Source organism: Hemiscyllium ocellatum, chromosome 24 (genome assembly GCF_020745735.1).
Source record: "Hemiscyllium ocellatum isolate sHemOce1 chromosome 24, sHemOce1.pat.X.cur, whole genome shotgun sequence".
Classification (NCBI taxonomy): domain Eukaryota; kingdom Metazoa; phylum Chordata; class Chondrichthyes; order Orectolobiformes; family Hemiscylliidae; genus Hemiscyllium; species Hemiscyllium ocellatum.
Window position 1 is genome coordinate 3,230,712 of NC_083424.1, and position 19,928 is coordinate 3,250,639.

Here is a 19,928-nt window from a genome sequence, read left to right on the forward strand (position 1 = left end):
GGAAGATCAACAGGTTTCGGACCACCCAGAGAGCGTCCTTCACCGAGTTGATGATCCTCCAGGCGCAGTTGATGTTCGTCTCGGTGTGCGTCCCGGGGAACAGGCCGTAGAGCATGGAGTCCCGCGTCACGGCGCTGCTTGGGACGAACCTCGACAAACACCACTGCATTCCTCTCCAGACTTCCTCTGCATAGGCACATTCCAGAAGGAGGTGTGTGACAGTCTCGTCTCCCCCCCCGCCTGCAGTCGCTTCGAGAGCAGCGTGCGGTGCGGCTGAGAGTCCGGGCGTGCATAAAGGAGCTCACAGGCAGAGCCCTTCTCACCACCAGCCAAGCCATGTCTTGGTGCTTGTTGGAAAGTTCTGGCGATGAGGCATTCTGCCAAACGGCTTTACAGTCTGCTCAGGGAACCGCTCGATAGGATCCACCCTCTCCTTTTCCCGAAGGGTCTCAAGGACACTACGTGCTGACCACTTCCTGATGGACTTGTGGTCAAAGGTGTTTTTCTTCATAAAACCTGTCCATCTCCACGAAGGACAGGTGATACGGAACGCTCCAACTACTCGGAGCGTTCCGCGGCAGCGAGGCCAGGCCCATCCTTCGCAACACCGGGGACAGGTAGAACCTCAGTACGTAGTGACACTTGGTGTTTGCGTACCGGGGATCCATGCACAGCTTGATGCAGCCACACACAAAGGTGGCCATCAGGGTCAGGGTGGCATTGGGTGTATTTTTTCCCCCGTTGCCCAGATCTTTGTACAGTGAGTCCCTTCGGACCCGGTCCATCTTTGATCTCCATATAAACTGGAAGATGGCCCGGGTGACTGAAGCAGCATAGGTTCTGGGAATAGGCCAGACCTGTGCCACGTATAACAGCAATGACAGTGCCTCACACCTGATGACCAGGTTTTTTCGCGTGATGGAGAGCGACCGTTGCTCCCATCTGCCCAGTTTCTGCCTCTCTTTGCTGATACACTCCTCCCAAGACTTGGCACATGCCCCAGCCCCCCTGAACCAAATACCCAGCACCTTCAGGTGGTCAGTCCTGACGGTGAAGGGGATCGAGGATTGGTCGGCCCAGTTCCCGAACAACATGGCCTCGCTCTTGCCTCGGTTTACCTTGGCCCCCGAGGCCCGTTCGAACTGGTCACAAATGCACATGAGTCTGCGCACGGACAGGGGATCCGAGCAGAAAACGGCGACATCATCCATGTACACGGAGGCCTTAACCTGCAGGCCCCCGCTGCCAGGAGTAATCACCCCCCTCAGGCTCGCATCCTTCCTGATGGACTCAGCAAATGGCTCTATGCAGCACACAAACAAGGGAGGAGAGAGAGGGCAGCCCTGCCTGACTCCAGATCTGACTGGGAAGCTATCTGATTCTCACCCATTGATTGAGATTGCACTGACGATGTTGGTGTAGAGCAGTCTGATCCAATTGCAGATTCTTTCCCAAAGCCCATTTTGGAGAGAACATCTCTCATATACCTGTGTGATATCCTGTCAAAGGCTTTCTCCTGGTCCAGGCTGATCAGGCAGGTGTCCAACCCTCTGTCCTGCACGTAGGCGATCGTATCGCTGAGGAGTGTGAGACTCTCAGCGATCTTCCTGCCCGGTACAGCTCAGGTTTGGTCAGGGTGAATCACCGACCCCAGAGCAGACCTGACCCGGTTGGCAATGACCTTTGACAAGATTTTGTAGTCAACAGTGAGATCGGTCTCCAATTTCTGAGTTCCTCCCTCTCCCCCTTCCGCTTGTAGATGAGGGTGATGATGCCTTTCCTCATGGATTCACTCATGGTACCTGCCCGAAGCATACTGACATACACCTCCAGCAGGTCCTGGCCAATCAAGTCCCACAGAGCGGAATAGAGCTCGACCGGTAAGCTGTCGCTTCCGGGAGTTTTATTCTTTCCGAAGGACTCGAGGGCCTTGGTCAGCTCGTCCAGAGATAGCGGCTGGTCCAGCCTCTCCCGTGTTCTGTCGTCTCGGACCTCCGTGATAGAGGACAGGAACTACTGGGAGGCTGCACTGTTGGTTGGCTTCACCTCATACAGACTGGGATTAGAGTGAGTGGGATATTGAAGGGTGTGCTGCTTGAAGTTTGGTGTGGGAGAAGTGGGTCTGATTCCTGGAGAACGAGTTCAGTTACTGGGGAATCCGGTTTGTGTCATATTGGGACAGTGGTTAGTTGATTGGCAGAGTGGGCTCTGACAGAATATTATGGATGAATGATATGAGGGAAAATGTGTTGGCGAGAGAGACACGGAGAGAGACAATGACAATCAGGAAGGGACAGAGCACATCACACTGTGTACTTATCTCAAGAGGGTTGGAATACAAAAGCAGAGATGTGCTACTGAGACTTTATAAAGCTCTGGTTAGGCCCTATTTGGAGTACTGTGTCCGGTTTTGGTCCCCACACCTCAGGAAGGACATACTGGCACTGGAACGTGTCCAGCGGAGATTCACACGGATGATCCCTGGAATGGTAGGTCTAACATATGAGGAACAGCTGAGGATCCTGGGATTGTATTCATTGGAGTTTAGAAGATTAAGGGGAGACTTAATAGAGACGTACAAGATAATACATGGCTTGGAACGGGTGGACGCTAGGAAATTGTTTCCATTAGGCGAGGAGACTAGGACCTGTGGACACAGCCTTAGAATTAGAGGGGGTCAATTCAGAACAGAAATGCGGAGACATTTCTTCAGCCAGAGGGTGGTGGGCCTGTGGAATTCATTGCCCCAGAGTGCAGTGGAGGCCGGGACGCTAAATGTCTTCAAGGCAGAGATTGATAGATTCTTGTTGTCTCGAGGAATTAAGGGCTATGGGGAGAATGCTGGTAAGTGGAGTTGAAATGCCCATCAGCCATGATTGAATGGCGGAGTGGACCCGATGGGCCGAATGGCCTTACTTCCACTCCTATGTCTTATGGTCTTATGGTCTTATGACAGCAACGAGAGACCCAATCAGCACAATTGGAAGCTAATTATAACAAAACCACTGTGTCTCAATACCTGCTGCATCTCAATACCTTCTGTATCTAAGTACCCTCTGTATCCCAATAGCCTCTGTCTCTGAATGCCGTCTGTCTCTGAGTGCTGTCCATCTTTGAATGCCCTGTGTAGCTGATTGCCTGTTAGGAATAGTGCCTCAGTGTAGTCTTTATGTTGTGTGTCGAGAATGGGAAGGCAGGTTTTGGATTCTGTTTGTACAGTGGCTCTTGTGGTCTTTGAGCCATGCTGTTAGAGGCCAATTTGTTAGCAGACATTTTTATTGAGGTTTACACTTCTTGGACTGAGGGGGTAAGGGGATGATGATGTTTGTAGTTCAGTGCATTTTCAAAAAGATCAGAAAATGTGTGCTGTCGCCCAGTGACAGGGTTTCACAAGTCACACAGGGGCAGCATAATCTAGAATGGTGTGTGTGTGTGTGTGTGTGTGTGTGTGTGTGTGTGTGTGTGTGTGTGTGTGTGTGTGTGTGTGTGTGTGTGTGTGTGTGTGTGTGTGTGTGTGATTTGGAGATGCCGGTGTTGGACTGGGGTGTACAAAGTTAAAAATCACACAACACCAGGTTATAGTCCAACAGGTTTAATAGGAAGCACACTAGCTTTCGGAGCGACGCTCCTTCATCAGGTGATTGTGGAGGGCTCGATCGTAACACAGAATTTATAGCAAACATTTAGTGTGATGTAACTGAAATTATACATTGAAAAATTGATTGTCTGTTAAGCCTTTCATCTGTTAGAATACAGTGATAGTTTAATTTCTTTCATGTGTAAATCTCAAAAAACCTTTTTTTTAAAAGGTTGCATTCTCGGGTTAGCTGTTAACAATGGTGATAGCTAGACAATATGTTGAAGGTGTTAGCCCCCTGTGTTCTCTGTCTATGACCTGATGTTTAGATTGATTCTAATCTAAAAAGTGAGATACCAGAGTTCTACATGAATGTATGCAGTTTTTGAGCAAAGTGCAAAGTAACTCTGCAAGTACAAATTCACCCCACACAACATATGTGTGCACGTGGGTCTTTGTCTGTCTGTGTGTGTGTGTGTCTGGGTTGGGGGTTGTGAGTGTGAGAAAGTGTGTGTGTGTGTAGTGAGTGCAGAGTGTCTTAAGTCTGTGAGGGAGTGCATGTGAGAGTGTGGGAGTGTGTGTGTCTGTAAGGGTGTGTGTGGGTGTCTGCGTGCGCGTCTGTGTGTCCTTTGTCCGTGTGTGTGTGTGTGTGTGTGTGTGTGTGCGCCATGAACCCAAGGTCCCAGTTGAGGCCCTCCCTATGGGTACCGAACTTAGCTATCAGCCTCTGCTCGGTCACTTTCCTCTGCTGCCTGTCCCGAAGTCCACCTTGGAGGATGGTCACCCAAAGGTCCGAGGCTGAATGTCCTGGACCACTGAAATGTTCCCAACTGGGAGGGAGCCCTCCTGTCTGTTGATTGTTGTGCGGTGCCCATTCATCCGTTATCGTGGCCTTTGCTCGGTTTCCCCAATGTACCATGCCTCCAGGCATCCTTGCCTGCAATGTATAAGGTAGACAACGTTGGCTGGGTCACATAAGTACCTGCCATGTACAAGGTGGGAGGTGTCCCCACGCGTAATAGTGGTATCTATGTCCACAATCTGACACATCTTGCAGCATCCACCGTGACAGGGTTGTATGGAGTTGTCCTGAGAGCCGGGCAGCTTGCTACGAACAATGGTCTGTTTGAGGTTTGGCGGTTGTTTAAAGGCAAGTAGTGGAGGTGTGGGGAAGGTCTTGGTGAGGTGCTCATCCTCATTGATAATGTGTTGCAGGTTACGAAGAACATGGCGTAATTTTTCAGCCCCTGGGAAGTACTGAATAACGAAGGGTACCCTGTCAGTTGCAGCAAGTGTCTGTCTCCTGAGGAAGTCATTACGGTTCCTTGCTGTGGCACGTCGGAACTGGCGGTCGATGAGTTGAGCATCGTACCCCGTTCTTGTGAGGGCATCCTTGAGTACGTCCAGGTGTCTGTCACGTTCCCCCTCATCTGGTGTTGTGTGATTTTTAACTGTGTGTATGTTGTTTGTGTGTCTGTGAGCAAGTGTGTGTGTGTGTGTCTGTGAGCGTGTGTGTGTATGTGTGTGTGTGAATGTGTGTGTGCGTGTGCGTGTGTGTGTGTGTGTGTCAGAGTTGAGAAATCCTGTCTGGTTCCTGTGAACTGAGTCTCGGGACCTTGTGTGTTTGCTCTGCTGTTGAGTTTAGTTTGTAGTTTGTTTTAGGCATCATAGGGACAGATTTTAGTGGAAGGTGAAAGCATCTCATTAATAGACAGAAACTTGCCATAAGGAAACTGGTTGCAAATGTATCAGACTGTGCCAGGAGTATTAGAATGGAGACAATGGTAAATCTATATTGCATTTGGAAGGATGTTGGTGGAACTGAAGGAGTAGAGCAAGTTTAATTCCTTCTCTGGTGTCTGTATTGAAATCTTCCTCATCTTTTTGTCTGGTGTAGTATAATGAGAGGTTTGTTTAATGGATGTTTGTATTATTTGTGATAAAAGTACACCATTAGGTTGAAGTGAATGTGTTCAGTCACTCATCTCCACATTGAAAATAAAACAAAGTTTGGGCTTAGCAAGTGAGGTATCTCTCTGGGAACTGACCTGTCCAGTGTTAACATCAGCTGGGATCAGACCAAAGGGAAGGTTAATCCAGGTTCAGAATTCCTTGAAATTACCGGAGACCTGTGTACCCTTAAAGAAATGTTTCAATGTGGCTCATAGACAGAAGTTACTGTGGAATACATTACACAAGGAGCAGCATGTCTGTTTTGCCAATACTTCTTTGCGAGTAGAAGATAGAGTGGTTGATTATTTTAATTGTTGACTACAGCTGAACTGAGAGGGTTATTGGATAAATTGAAAGCAGAATTAGAAGCAGGAACTCATAACGATAATTTAATTAAAGTGATTACTCAGCACTTAGAATTGAAGGAGACAGAAACTTGAAACTGATAGATCACAGCTTGGATTATCTCAGCTTCAGTTGCAAAAGAAATAAAATTGGAGAAAAAAGAACGATATATTTGAAAATATTAGAAAGAAAGTAAAATGAAAAAGCAAGAGAAATGGAAATTACAAGAATGAATTGGCAAGAGAGGAGAGAAAGTGAAATAATGTGGAACAGCAAAAGCTTGAACTCCTGAGAGAGGGGGAATTGTTATAATTGCAGCTGATCCGAGATTAAGGTCTCACTTGATCGATTCTATGTGTAGAGTTCCTGCATGTGGAAACAGGCCACTCAGTGACCCTCCGTCCCAGACTCACAACCCTACCCTGTCCCTGCATTTCCCATGGCTCACCCATCTAGTCTGTACATCCTTAAACACAATGGACAATGTATCAGGGCTGATTCCCCCACATCTGCACAGAGGAAACTGGAGCAAACCCACACAGACACAGGGAGAATGTGTAAACTCCACACAGACAGTCACCTGAGGCTGGAATCGAACCCAGGTCCCTGGCGCTGTGAGGCAGCAGTGCTAACCATTGAGCGACCATGCTGCCCTTATGTTTTTCTAAGAATTTAAGGAAGTACCTTTCACTGAAACAAAACAAGCAATGCTGCAGATTTGGTTTTAACAGTACAACAGAAGTGTATTACACAAAACGAATGAAACCAAGCAAGTCACTACATTCAAGGACATTTGGGAATGGGATCAGGTTCTAGCCCAGCTGGTGATGTCTCCAATAAAGGGAAAGCAGATACAAGGGTCCAAATGTCCGATGCCATGTTCTAATTCAGCACTGGGTCAGAGAGATGGACAGCATGGAAACAGATGCTTCAGTCCAACTCGTCCATGCCAACCAGACATCCCAACTTCATCTAGTTCCATTTGTCAACACTTGGCCCATATCTCTCTAAACCTTTCCTGTTCTTATACCCATCCAGATGCCTTATAAATGTATCAATGTTTGTGAACCTGAAAATGGTGTTAATGGAGAAAAACTGTATAGACGTGAGGAAACAAAAGGTTGTTAATGTTCTGGACATTCTGTGCTGACAAAATACATAGCTCATGTCTAATATGCTCATTTAAAGGGTCACCATTTTTAATCTCAGCATGATTTAAATTCATTGAGACACAGCGTAGAATAGGAACATAGAAGCTGTCACTCTTAAAACAAAGGGAAAAACTGCTCAACTTTGTTTACGAAACAGTATCAAGAGGAAGACAATAGACAATAGGTGCAGGAGTAGGCCATTCAGCCCTTTGAGCCTGCACCACCATTCAATATGATTGTGGCTGATCATTCCTAATCAGTATCCTCTTCCTGCCTTATCTCCATAACCCTTGATTCCACTATCTTTGAGAGCTCTATCCAACTCTTTCTTAAATGAATCCAGAGACTGGGCCTCCACTGCTCTCTGGGGCAGAGTATTCCACACAGCCACCACTCTCTGGGTGAAGAAGTTTCTCCTCATCTCTGTCCTAAATGGTCTACCCCGTATTTTTAAGCTGTGTCCTCTGGTTCGGCACTCACCCATCAGCGGAAACATGTTTTCTGCTGCCAGAGTGTCCAATCTTTCATAATCTTATATGTCTCAATCAAATCCCCTCTCAGTCTTCTAAACTCAAGGGTATACAAACCCAGTCGCTCCAGTCTTTCAGTGTAAGGTAATCCCGCCATTCCAGGAATTGACCTCGTGAACCTACGCTGCACTCCCTCAGTAGCCAGAATATCTTTCCTCAAATTTGGAGACCAGAACTGCACACAGTACTCCAGGTGTGGTCTCACCAGGGCTCTGTACAGCTGCAGAAGCACCTCTTTGCTTCTATACTCAATTCCTCTTGTTATGAAGGCCAGCATGCTATTAGCCTTCTTCACTACCTGCTGTACCTGCATGCTTACCTTCATTGACCATTGACTGATGAAGGGCTTATGCCCGAAACGTCGAATTTCCTATTCCTTGGATGCTGCCTGACCTGCTGTGCTTTAACCAGCAACACATTTTCAACTGGTGTACAAGAACACCCAGATCTCTCTGTACTGCCCCTTTACCTAAATTAATTCCATTGAGGTAGTAATCTGCCTTCCTGTTCTTGCCACCATACATTTATCCACATTAAACTGCATCTGCCATGCATCTGCCCACTCACCTAGCCTGTCCAGGTCACCCTGTAATCTCCTAACATCCTCATCACATTTCACCCTGCCACCCAGCTTTGTATCATCAGCAAATTTGCTAATGTTATTGCTGATACCATCTTCTATATCATTAACATATATTGTAAAAAGCTGCGGTCCCAGCACTAATCCCTGCGGTACCCCACTGGTCACTGCCTGCCATTCCAAAATGAAGCCGTTTATCACTACCCTTTGTTTCCTATCAGCCAACCAATTTTCAATCCAATCTAGTACTTTGCCCCCAATACCATGTGCCCTAATTTTGGTCACTAACCTCCTGTGTGGGATTTTATCAAAAGTTTTCTGAAAGTCCAGGTACACTACATCTACTGGATCTCCCTCATCCATCTTCAGAGTTACATCCTCAAAAAATTCAAGAAGATTAGTCAAGCATGATTTCCCCTTCATAAATCCATGCTCTGACCTATCCTGTTACTACTATCCAGATGTGTCGTAATCTCATCCTTTATAATAGACTCCAACATCTTTCCCACCACTGAGGTCAGACTAACTGGTCTATAATTTCCTGCTTTCTCTCTCCCACCTTTCTTAAAAAGTGGTATAACATTAGCCACTCACCAATCCTCAAGAACCGATCCCGAATCTATCGAACTCTGGAAAATAATCACCAACGCGGCACGGTGGCACAGTGGTTAGCACTGCTGCCTCACAGCACCAGCGACCCGGGTTCAATTCCCACCTCAGGCGACTGACTGTGTGGAGTTTGCACATTCTCCCCGTGTCTGCGTGGGTTTCCTCCGGGTGCTCCGGTTTCCTCCCACAGTCCAAAGATGTGCGAGTCAGGTGAATTGGCCATGCTAAATTGCCCGTAGTGTTAGGTAAGGGGTAAATGTAGGGGTATGGGTGGGTTGCGCTTTGGCGGGTCGGTGTGGACTTGTTGGGCCGAAGGGCCTGTTTCCACACTGTAAGTAATCTAATCTAATCTAAACGCATCCACGGTTTCCCGAGCCACCTCCTTCAGTACCCTGGGATGTAGACCATCAGGCCCCAGGGACTTATCAACCTTCAAACCTAACAGTCTCTCCAACACCAATTCCTGGCAAACACAGATTCCCTTAAGTTCAGGTCCTTCAGTCACTGTTACCTCAGGGAGATTGCTTGTGTCTTCCCCAGTGAACACAGATCTGAAGTACCTATTTAATTCTTCTGCCATTTCTTTGTTCCCCATAATATATTCCCCTCTTTCTGTCTTCAAGGGCCCAATTTTAGTCCTAACCATTTTTTTGCCTTGCACGTACTTAAAAAAGCCTTTACTATCCTCCTTTATATTTTTGGCCAGTTTACCTTCGTACCTCATTTTTTCTCTGTGTATTTCCTTCGTAGTAATCCTCTGTTGTTCTTTAAAAGCTTCCTGTCCTCTGTTTTCCCACTTATCTTTACTATGTTATACTTTTTCTCTTTTAACTTTATATGTTTCTTAACTTCCCTCGTCAGCCACGGCCGCCCATGCTTCCTCCTGGGATCTTTCTTCCTTTTAGGAATGAACTGATCCTGTAACTTCTGCATTATACACAGAAATATCCGCCATTGTTCCTCCACTGTCATCCCTGCTAAGGTATTGCACCATTGAACTTTGGCCAGCTCCTCCCTCATAGCTCCATAGTTCCCTTTATTCAACAGAAATATTGTCACTTCCGATTGTACCCTCTCCCTCCCAAATTGCAGATTGAAGCTTATTGTATTATGGTCACTACTTCCCAATGGCTCCTTCACTTCGAGGTCTCTGACCAATTCTGGTTCATTACACAATACTAGATCCAGAATTGCCTTCTCCCTGGTCGGCTCCAGCACCAGCTGTTCTAAGAATCCATCTCTAAGGCACTCCACAAAGTCTCTTTCTTGAGGTCCAATACCATCCTGATTCTCCCAGTCTACCTGCATGTTGAAATCCCCCATAACAACTGTAGTAACATCTTTGCGACAGGCCAATTTCAGCTCCTTATTCAATTTACACCCTACATCCAGACTACTGTTTGGGGGCCTGTAGATGACACCCAAGAGGGTCTTTTTACCTTTAGTATTTCACAGCTCTATCCACACTGACTCTACATCCCCTGATTCTAGGTCCCCCTGCGCAAGGGACTGAATATCATCCCTTACCAACAAGGCCACTCCACCCCCTCTGCCCGTCAGTCTGTCCTTACCATATCACATGTAGCCTTGAATATTCGTTTCCCAGGCCCTGTCCACTTGAAGCCCCGTCTCAGTTATCCCCACAATATCGTATCTGCCAATTTCCAAAAGAACCTCAAGCTCATCCGTCTTATTTCTAATGCTTTGTGCGTTCATATACAGTAATTTTAATTTGTTACTGCTCTCACCCTTCCCATCAACTCCTATTTCACTCAACCTTACAGCATGATCCCTTTCTGAGTTTTCTGCCTCATTGATACAGTTGTCTTTCTAGACTTCCCTTGTTCTAACTTTCCCTTCAATTTCCTTCTTAAACATCCAGTTTGTGTCCCCCCCCCGCGCTACTTAGTTTAAACGTAGCGGTGTTGCAGTAGAAAACCTGCCTGCCAGAATGCTGGGCCCTAACCTATTCAGGTGCAAACCGTCTCTCTTATAGAATTTATGCTTACTACAAAATATACCCCAGTGATCCAAGAATTTAAGTCCTTGCTCCCTGCACCAGTTCCCCAGCCACACGTTCAAGTCCATTATCTCCCTGTTTCTGGCCTCACCAGCCCGAGGAACTGGAAGCAAACCGGAGTTAACTACCTTGGACGTCCTGCTTTTCAGCCTTCTTCCTAGTTCTCCGAAGTCCCGCTGTAGTATGTGTCTCCTCTTCTTCCCAACATCATTTGTGCCGACATGTACCACCACATCTGGCTCTTCACCTTCATCGTTGAGGATTTCCTGCACTCTGTCTGTGATGTTTTTAACCCTGGCACCAGGAAGGCAACACACCATCCTTAAATCCCGTCTGCTGCCACAAAAACCCCAGTCAGTTTCCCTCACGATGGAGTCCCCTATTACCGCGGCTCTGTGCGATGTCCGACTCTTCTGCTCTCCTCTGCGCCAACTTTTGATTGACAGACCTGGCCGCTTCGCAGACTGGCAGTGTCATCTGTCTCTACTGTTTCCAAAAGCTTCAACTTGTTCCTGACAGGTACTTCTCCCGGGGTCTCTTGCACCTGTCTCCTCTCTGCCTTCTTCATCGTCTGCTCTTTTCTGGTGTGGTCAGTGTAATAACCTCGCTGAAGGTCTTGTCCAGAAAGATCTCGTTCTCTCGGATGAGCCTAAGGTCCTCGAGTTCTTTCATCAGCGCTGCAATATGCTCTGTCAGTAGCTGAACGTGCACACACTTTCCACACATATACGAGCCAGATACACCAGAGTCGTTGACCTCCCACATCAAGCACATAGCATACTGAACCAGCTGGGCAGTCATGTCTTCACCCTCTTCAACTGCGGCGTAATCACTTCACTCAACCTCCTTGTCGAAGACTCCTGAACTGAATCCTCACTCTTCGATCCAAACTTCCTTAGACCCTCTTTTTGGGACAAGTCTGTGGACTCTTAATTTAGGTTAGAGAAGGAGGGAGGGAGGGAGACCCTACTTTGTAGGACCTGGGGTTTAGAACACACCCACTCTAATAGCAATCACTTACCTTCCCAACCGGCTTTGCGTTCCGCCTGAACTTCCGCCCAGCTCCCGCCGCTCTCTGCTGCGAAAAATAAAAGAGAGGGAAGAGAGTGAGACAGACTGATAGAGGGAGAAGGAAAGAGTGATGGTCATCGAGTGATAGTCTCCAGCACAGAGAGAGGCCCCTCAGCCTATTGAAACTGTGCTGGTCAACAACAACCTCCTAACTCTTCTCGTCCCATTTCTCAGCACTTGGCCTGTTGCTTTGTATGGCCTTGGAAAGGTAATGAGGGAGGGAAGGAGAGAGTGAGAAGGAAAAACTGTACAGGAAAGAGAGAGGGGGAGAATGAAGGGGATACGGTGGGAGGAGAAGGAGAGGGAGAGAGGGAAGAAGGACGAATGAGAGAAAGAAGAAGGAAAAAGGGAAGGAAAGAGAGCTGGGGTGGTGTGGTGGCTCAGTGGTTAGCACTGCTGCCTCACAGGGACCTGGGTTCGATTCCAGCCTCGGGTGACTCTGTGGCGTTTGCACTTTCTCCCCGTGTCTGCGTGGTTTCCCCCCACAATCCAAAGGTGTGTCGATTAGGTGGATTGGCCAGGCTAAATTGTCTGTAATGTTCAGGGGTGTGTAGGTTAGGTGCAGTAGTCAGGGGTTAAATGTAGAGGGATGGGTCTGGGTGGATTACTCTGCGGTGGGTCAGTCTGGACTTGGGCTGAAGGGCCTGTTTCCATACTGTGAGGATTCGGTGAGAGATGTGGGAGAACATTGACAGTCACTGGCAGTTTTTAAATTGATGTCATTGCTAGCTTATTGTCTCTGGTGTCTTTCCCTGGCCTCCAGCATTTTGTAAACCTCCAAACAAGACCCAGGAGATGTTGAAATTAGCCTTGACAGGAACAATAATATGACGAAACACCCTAAGGCATATCACTGGAGGTATACTCAGCCAAGATTTAAAACCTAGGCATGCAGGGATATGTACGGACAGATGAAAGAGAGAAATGCGAAGGAGGAGGGAGAGGTTTCGGAAGGGAGTTCCAGACCTTGGAGCCCAAGCAGCGGAGAGTATAGCCGACGGCGGTGGAGTGATTAAAACCAGGGGTTATTGAAATGGATAAAATTAGACAAGCGCGGAGATCTCGGAGGAATGTGGGGCTGGAAGTGTTTACAGAGGTAGGGAGGCCAATTCTGAGAGATTTGGGAAAGCCAGGGTGAGGGTTGTAAATTCAGGGCATCATTGGATTGGGAGGGGATCAAGATCAACGAGAAACATCGGGGTCCAGGAGGAATGTGACTCATTATGAATTCGGGTAAAACAGGAAAATGTTGGATGAGAAACTCTCATTTGAATAGCTGGTGACCTTTGCACTTTCAGTTCGTTGTAATCTGCCAAAGTCATTGAGGAATCAGATATCAGATTACTAGGCTATGATGAAGTATTTCACAGTGGTAATACAAGATCACAAATACACTTCATACTCTGTTTGCATAAAACAATGCATTCAATATTTGTTTAATGTATTTGTCCTCAGTTCTTTAATGAAAAGCAGATCTATTGTAACCCACTGGGAAGACTATCTGGTTTGATGTGATGTTGTTGCTGGCAGTGGACTGAGAGTAGGCTGCAGTCTTTCAAGTGATCTCATTTTAGGAAAATGCTTCCGATCAGGCCCCTCTAACTGCACGTCCATGTTGATATTTTCTACGATCCTCTGGGGACTGTGCTGGGTTGGGGGGGAGGGCAGGGAGAGAGAGACGGAATGGTGAGGTGATTCCGAAATGCTGTATGGAAAATGCACCGGAAATTCCACTACTTAGGTCATAGTTCGAGTGTTCAACTCTCTGCTAAAGTATATCGCTGTTCCTTCACAGTCGCTGGGTCAAAATCCAGGAATTCCCTCCCTCAGGGCATTGTGGGTCTACCCACAGCACATGGACCTCAGCGGTTCAAGAAGGCAGCTCACCCCCACCTTCTCAAGGGGCAACTAGGGACGGGCAATAAATACTGGGCCCAGTCAGTGACACCCATATTAGGCGCGAGAATTAAATAATTGAAATCCTAGCAAGTCCCCACTCTGATGATCAGCTGTCAATCTGTTCCCCGCTTTCTTCCACTTTTTGTTCTGAAATACTGAAGTTGATTTTGCAACAATCTGAGGAGGAACAACATCATGAAAGGTGATCACCAACGTATCCACTATCTGTAACTGCCCTTTCAACATCTGTGATGTGAATCTTTGGGTCCTAGGGATTTGTTAACCCTCAGGCCCATTAATTTATTAAACATCACTTTTTTTACAAATACGAAGTGCTGCACTCTCACTTGTGCTTTGAATCTCTATTATTTCCAGAAAATTTCTTGGACCATCCTCTGTGAGGACAGACAGACAGTAATTATTTGGTTTTTATACCAATTTTCTACTTGCCATTATAAATGCTGCTGGGTCTGCCTGTAACAGACCCACATTTGTTTTTGCTTATCTCTCCTTTTTACATGCATCTAGAAGATTACACAGTCTGCTTCTTATGCTCCGAACTAATTTACATTCACAGTCTGTTGTCCGTTTATCAGTTTCCTCGTTCTTTTTGGTGGAATTTTTAAGAAGCTGCAAATCTTTAGGTTTAAAACATATTTCGGGTTTCCACTGCATCCTGTGAGGAATATTTCCTGACTTAATTCTCAAACAGCCTGCTCCGAATTACATTAAGTGACAAGTAATGGGAGGGTGCAGGGAGAGGGAGCACCATCTGAAATAATTGAGCGGTATGAACATTAGTGTTGTTTATTATATTTGTATAATTTCTAAAGATGGGACATTGGGGGAAGGGTGGTCACTTTTTAGAAATAAACATTTAAGACCAAGAGGAGGAGAAAATGGTTCTCTCTCTCAGCATTTATAACTCTCATCCTCAAAATGTGGTGAAGTTTTAAAATCAGATGTCGATAGTTTCTTGATAAGCTACGGAGGTTCAAGATTATCAAGATCGATAAAAATGATTTGGAACTGAACATAGGAGGTATAGTTAGTAAAGTTGCAGATGACACCAAAATTGGAGGTGTAGTGGTCAGTGAAGAGGGTTACGTCAGATTACAACAGGATCTGGACCAGATGGGCCAATGGGCTGAGGGGTGGCAGATGGAGTTTAATTCAGATAAATGCGAGGTGCTGCATTTTTGGAAAGGCAAATTTGAGCAGGACTTATACACTTAATGGTAAGGTCCGAGGGAGTGTTGCTGAACAAAGAGACCTTGGAGTGCAGGTTCATAGCTCCTTGAAAATGGAGTTGTATGTGGATAGGTATTTGGTATGCTTTCCTTTATTGGTCAGAGTATTGAGTACAGGAGTTGGGAGGTCATGTTGCAGCTGTACAGGACTTTGGTTAAGTTACTTTTGGAATATTGCGTACAGTTCTGGTCTCCTTCCTATCGGAAAAATGTTGTGAAAGTTAAAAGGGTTCACAAAAGATTTACAAGGATGTTGCCAGGGTTGGAGGATTTGAGTTACAGGGAGAGGCTGAACAGGCTGGGGCTGTTTTCCCTGGAGCGTCGGAGGCTGAGGGGTGACCTTATAGAGGTTTACAAAATTATGAGGGGCATGGATAGGATAAATAGACAAAGTCTTTTCCCTGGTGTCGGGGAGTCCAGAACTAGAGGGCATAGGTTTAGGGCGAGAGGGGAAAGATATAAAAGAGACCTAAGGGGCAACTTTTTCCCACAGAGGGTGGTACGTGTGTGGAATAAGCTGCCAGAGGAAGTGATGGAGGCTGGTACAATTGCAACATTTAAGAGGCATTTGGATGGGTATATGAATAGGAAGGGTTTGGAGGGACATGGGCCGGGTGCTGGCAGGTGGGACTAGATTGGGTTGGGATATCTGGTTGGCATGGACGGGTTGGACCGAAGGGTCTGTTTCTGTGCTGTACATCTCTATGACTCTATGGTTCTATGTTAAACACCCAGACCTGTTACTAAATGGTCTAGAAAACTGTGTGAAATGATGGGAATTCATTGATTAAAACCTGACAGTTTAAGAAAATACAGGACAGTTCCTTAAACCTACAAAAGGCAAATCAGGTGAAGGCTTGAATCAGAAGCAGAATCTGTGAGTGAACAAAACCCATCACCTTGTGATTTCCTTCTCGTTTCTCCCTCTTCTAAATCCAATCACCCGGGTCACTGTTAGTGCAAAGCAGGGGTTACCAACTCTAGATTAATGTATTCCTGGAGATTTTGTTGCATGATATCTAACCCTAGCTTTTCCTCCACATCTTCCATTGTTAGCCCTCACCCGAGAGATGTAATGAAAAACTAATAAATAATTATGAACCGTCAACATATAATGTACCAGGAAAAACTTGAATGCACCTTATAACACCCCACCTACACATACATACAGACAGATACAAAAGAATTGGTGTTATGGGCAGAGGGAAAGACTGTGAATGGTCCCTGTTCATAGGGTTTGCTGAGAGAATCCTTTTGGCTCATCAGTCTCCCTTCTCCAGGGATGTGCAGTTATTTACAGGAGGTAAAGGATGTACAGGAGGATTGATTTCAAACCTTAAACTTTTGCTGACTTTTATTGGTTAAAAACAGCAGGATCCAGCAACTGATGAAGGGAAATAAACTGTTTTCCTTCATTTTTGAGGCAGTTTGTTTTACTGTTGAAAGAGAGAGAGGACAGCTCCTCCCTTTTCCAAAGTCCAAAAGTTTCAGAGCAAACACTCATACCCACCAATCACACTGAAGGCCTTTGTCATCAATAACCTTTCCAAAGACTCATCAGCTACCTGTGAGCTGCCGAATCTCCCTTTATCCCGATTCCCCCCTCCCCATCTTCCAGGGCTCCAGCCCTTCTGTGGCACCCTCCCCCTCTGCTTGACCCAGCCGCAGTGTAAACAGCCCTCACCTCAGTAACTTGCTTTTAAAACATGCAGCAAACCCTTCGATAATCCCTGATTTTGAAAACATCCTTTTCCCATTTCAGTCCGCAATCAAAAACACAGAAAAATGAAAAGGCGACGGTATTTATCCCATTTTAATTGCCAAGAAAGGTACTCAGAAAAGAGAAACAGTGAGAATAGTTGATTTTAACATTACTATTAATCCCGGATCCCAGGAGATGCCAAGGCAGTCGATCAGGCCTGTTACCCCAAAGCTAAACAGTGATGCTGAACTCGGTGATGTCAATCCGATGATAAGACCTAACCCTGTTGTTCTTCAGTCACTCACTTCACTCCAAAGTTGGACTGAATCCTGACTGAATTTTATTTAATTCACCCATGTGATGTGGGTGCCACTGTCTGGACCCAGTATTTATTACCCGCCCCCTTGAGAAGGTAGGTGTGAGCTGCCTTCTTGAACCGCTGCAGTCCACCTGCTGTGGGTAGATCCACAATGTCCCTTTGGGATAGAATTCCAGGATTCTGACCCAGTGACACTGAAGGAACGGCGATATATTTCCAAGTCAGGATAGTGAATGGCTTGGAGGGGAACTTGCAGGGGGTGGTGTTCCATGTATCTGCTGCCTTCGTCCTTCTAGATGGAAGTGGGTGTGGGTTTGGAAGGTGTTGTCTGAGGATCTTTGGTGAGTTTCTGCAGTGTGTCTTGTAGATAGTACACACTGCTGTTACTGAGAGTTGGTGGTGGAGGGAGTGGATGTTTGTGGGTGTGGTGCCAATCAATTGGAGGATGCTTTAAAAGATATTTGGGCAGGTACGTGGACAGGAAAAGTTAAAGGGATATAGGCCAAATGCGTGCAAATGGGAGTGGCTTGGTTGAGGAACCCTAGTCGGTATTGACGAGTTGGGCCGAAGGGTCTGTTTCCATGATGCCTGACTCTATGATTCTATACTTTCTTCTGGGTGGTGTCAAATTCCTGAGTGTTATTGGAGCTGCCCCCATACTGGCATCATTTACTCCAAGACTATTGGAAAATAGGATTAAGGAAATTTTGCTACAGAGCTTTGGTGAACCAGGCCCTGGGTTACTGTGGGTAGTTTTAGGTGTTCTTATGTTGGAAAGAATATATGTGGTCTTCGGTGATGGTTCACGAGATGATTGTGGGGTGAGGAACTTGTCTTGAGAGAGTTGGAGTAGACTGGGCCTATATGGCCTGGAATTTAAAAGGTTTGTGATGATTTCATTGTTGTAGATGGAATTCTGTGAGGATTTGACAAGGAAGACTCTGAGAGGCTGTTTCCCCAGATGGAGAATACAGACTTAGGGTTCTTAGTGGGTGAGAGGGCAGCATTTTTGGGACAGAGATGAGGAGGAATTTCTTCAATCAGTGATTTATAAATCTTTAGAATTATGAGCACAAGGGAGCTATGAATGTTCAACTTTGAGATCGATAGATTTTCAGGATTAATTTGTGGGCGGCACGGTGGCACAGTGGTTAGCACTCACAGCACCAGAGACCCGGGTTCAATTCCCGCTCAGGCGACTGTCTGTGTGGAGTTTGTACATTCTCCCCGTATCTGCGTGGGTTTCCTCTGGGTGCTCCGGTTTCCTCCCACAATCCAAAAATGTGCAGGTTAGGTGAATTGGCCATGCTAATTGCCTGTAGTGTTAGAGGAAGGGGTAATGTAGAGGAATGGGTCTGGGTGGGTTGCTCTTTGGAGGGTCGGTGTGGACTTGTTGGGCTGAAGGGCCTGTTTCCACACTGTAAGTAATCTAATTGATCAGTCAGGAAATCAAGAGAGTGGGATTGGAGGGGAAGTGGAATTGATGTATAAGATCAGTGATGATCCCACAGAACAGGCTTGAGGGGCTGAATGGCCTTTTCTTGCTCTTAGTGGGTGCAGTCCCCATGTCATATACATCCAATCAGAGGAGATATTGAGGCAGGAGCTTGTTCAAAGACGGAGGTTTTATGGAATATTTTAAAAGGAACAGAGAGAAGTTGTGACACAGGGAAGTTTAGAGAGGGTGAGATTGAAGTCCAGCCACCAGTAGGGGTGTAAGTGAAATTGTGCATCTACCAATGACCAGAATGAGAGGGGCACAGAGATCCCAGAGCACTGTGGGCAACAGGAGACTAAAGAGGGGATTGAGAATACCGAGGAGAACTTTGTAAACTGAGTCAAAAATCACACCACACCAGGTTATAGTCCAACAGGTTTCTTTGAAAACACTAGCTTTCGGAGCGTTGTTCCTTCTTCAGGTGCAGTGAGAGAGGAGTAAAAGATTTATTAATAAAAGATCAAAGGATCATACAACTGATGTGAATGGATTGAACAAACTTAAAATGGCTGACTCCCTCCCGTTAAATCTTTAATCAGTTAGAAAGGAGATACAACTTCTGATTGATTAAAATGCAAATCCCAGAATTTCTTTCAGGTCACTGCTGTGAGATAAATAAGGGTTTTCTCAGAGTGTACTAGAGGTGACATCTCTGGGCAGACAATGCATTTTTGGTGTGAGGCCTTGTTTAGAATCTATGTTCTAACCTGGAGTCAGACTGGTTTTATTTCCAAAGCAACACTGGCACCACCACATCATTTTTAAACAGAGGCATTGTCAAACTGAGAGACATAGTTGGGGTGACAGTGGGTGAATTTGGGTGGGTGGTCCTGGGATTTCAATGAGATCACATTTACAGAGAAAGTGGAAGACGCAAAGTCGCTGAGGAAACTGATGACATAATTAATGGATACAACACCTCCCCCTCCAATCCTAAAATAACTCCTGATACCATTCAGGTGCTTTTGTCTGTGTTTTCAGTCCTTGGGGAATGGATACAGGTGGGTGTGATAATTGGCAAGAGTGATGCCGATGCGTGATTTGCGTCATGTTTTATAGCGAGGGGTTTGTGAAGATGCTTCAGTGAATCAACCAGGGTTGCAGTGCCCAGCCACCGGGGAATGTGCTGTGTCACTGGATGCATTGTCCATGGAGTATACACCCTTGCCCATTGACAATGAAGATCAGAGGGTGAAGTTCGGGCCTGAACTCAGGATTTCTAAAGAGAAGCTTCTAAAGAGAAAAAAGATTTATATAACAGAGAGCCTTTCACAGCCATGGGGCATCCTGAAGCACTTTGAGAGTGAAACAAAACCAGAAGTTGCTGGACAAACTCAGCAGGTCTGGCAGAATCAATGGGAAGAAAGCAGAGTTAATAATTTTGAGTCCAGTGGCTCTTCAAATGTACTGTCAAAAACATGTGA

The 19,928-nt window shown here is 46.1% G+C and overlaps 1 protein-coding gene across 2 annotated transcripts in view; it reads left to right on the forward strand.

Moving 5' to 3' along the window:
* Window positions 1–19,928, forward strand: part of adgrd1 (adhesion G protein-coupled receptor D1) — a 299,554-nt gene that overhangs the window by 128,076 nt on the left and 151,550 nt on the right. The gene's annotated exons all lie outside the window — the stretch shown is intronic.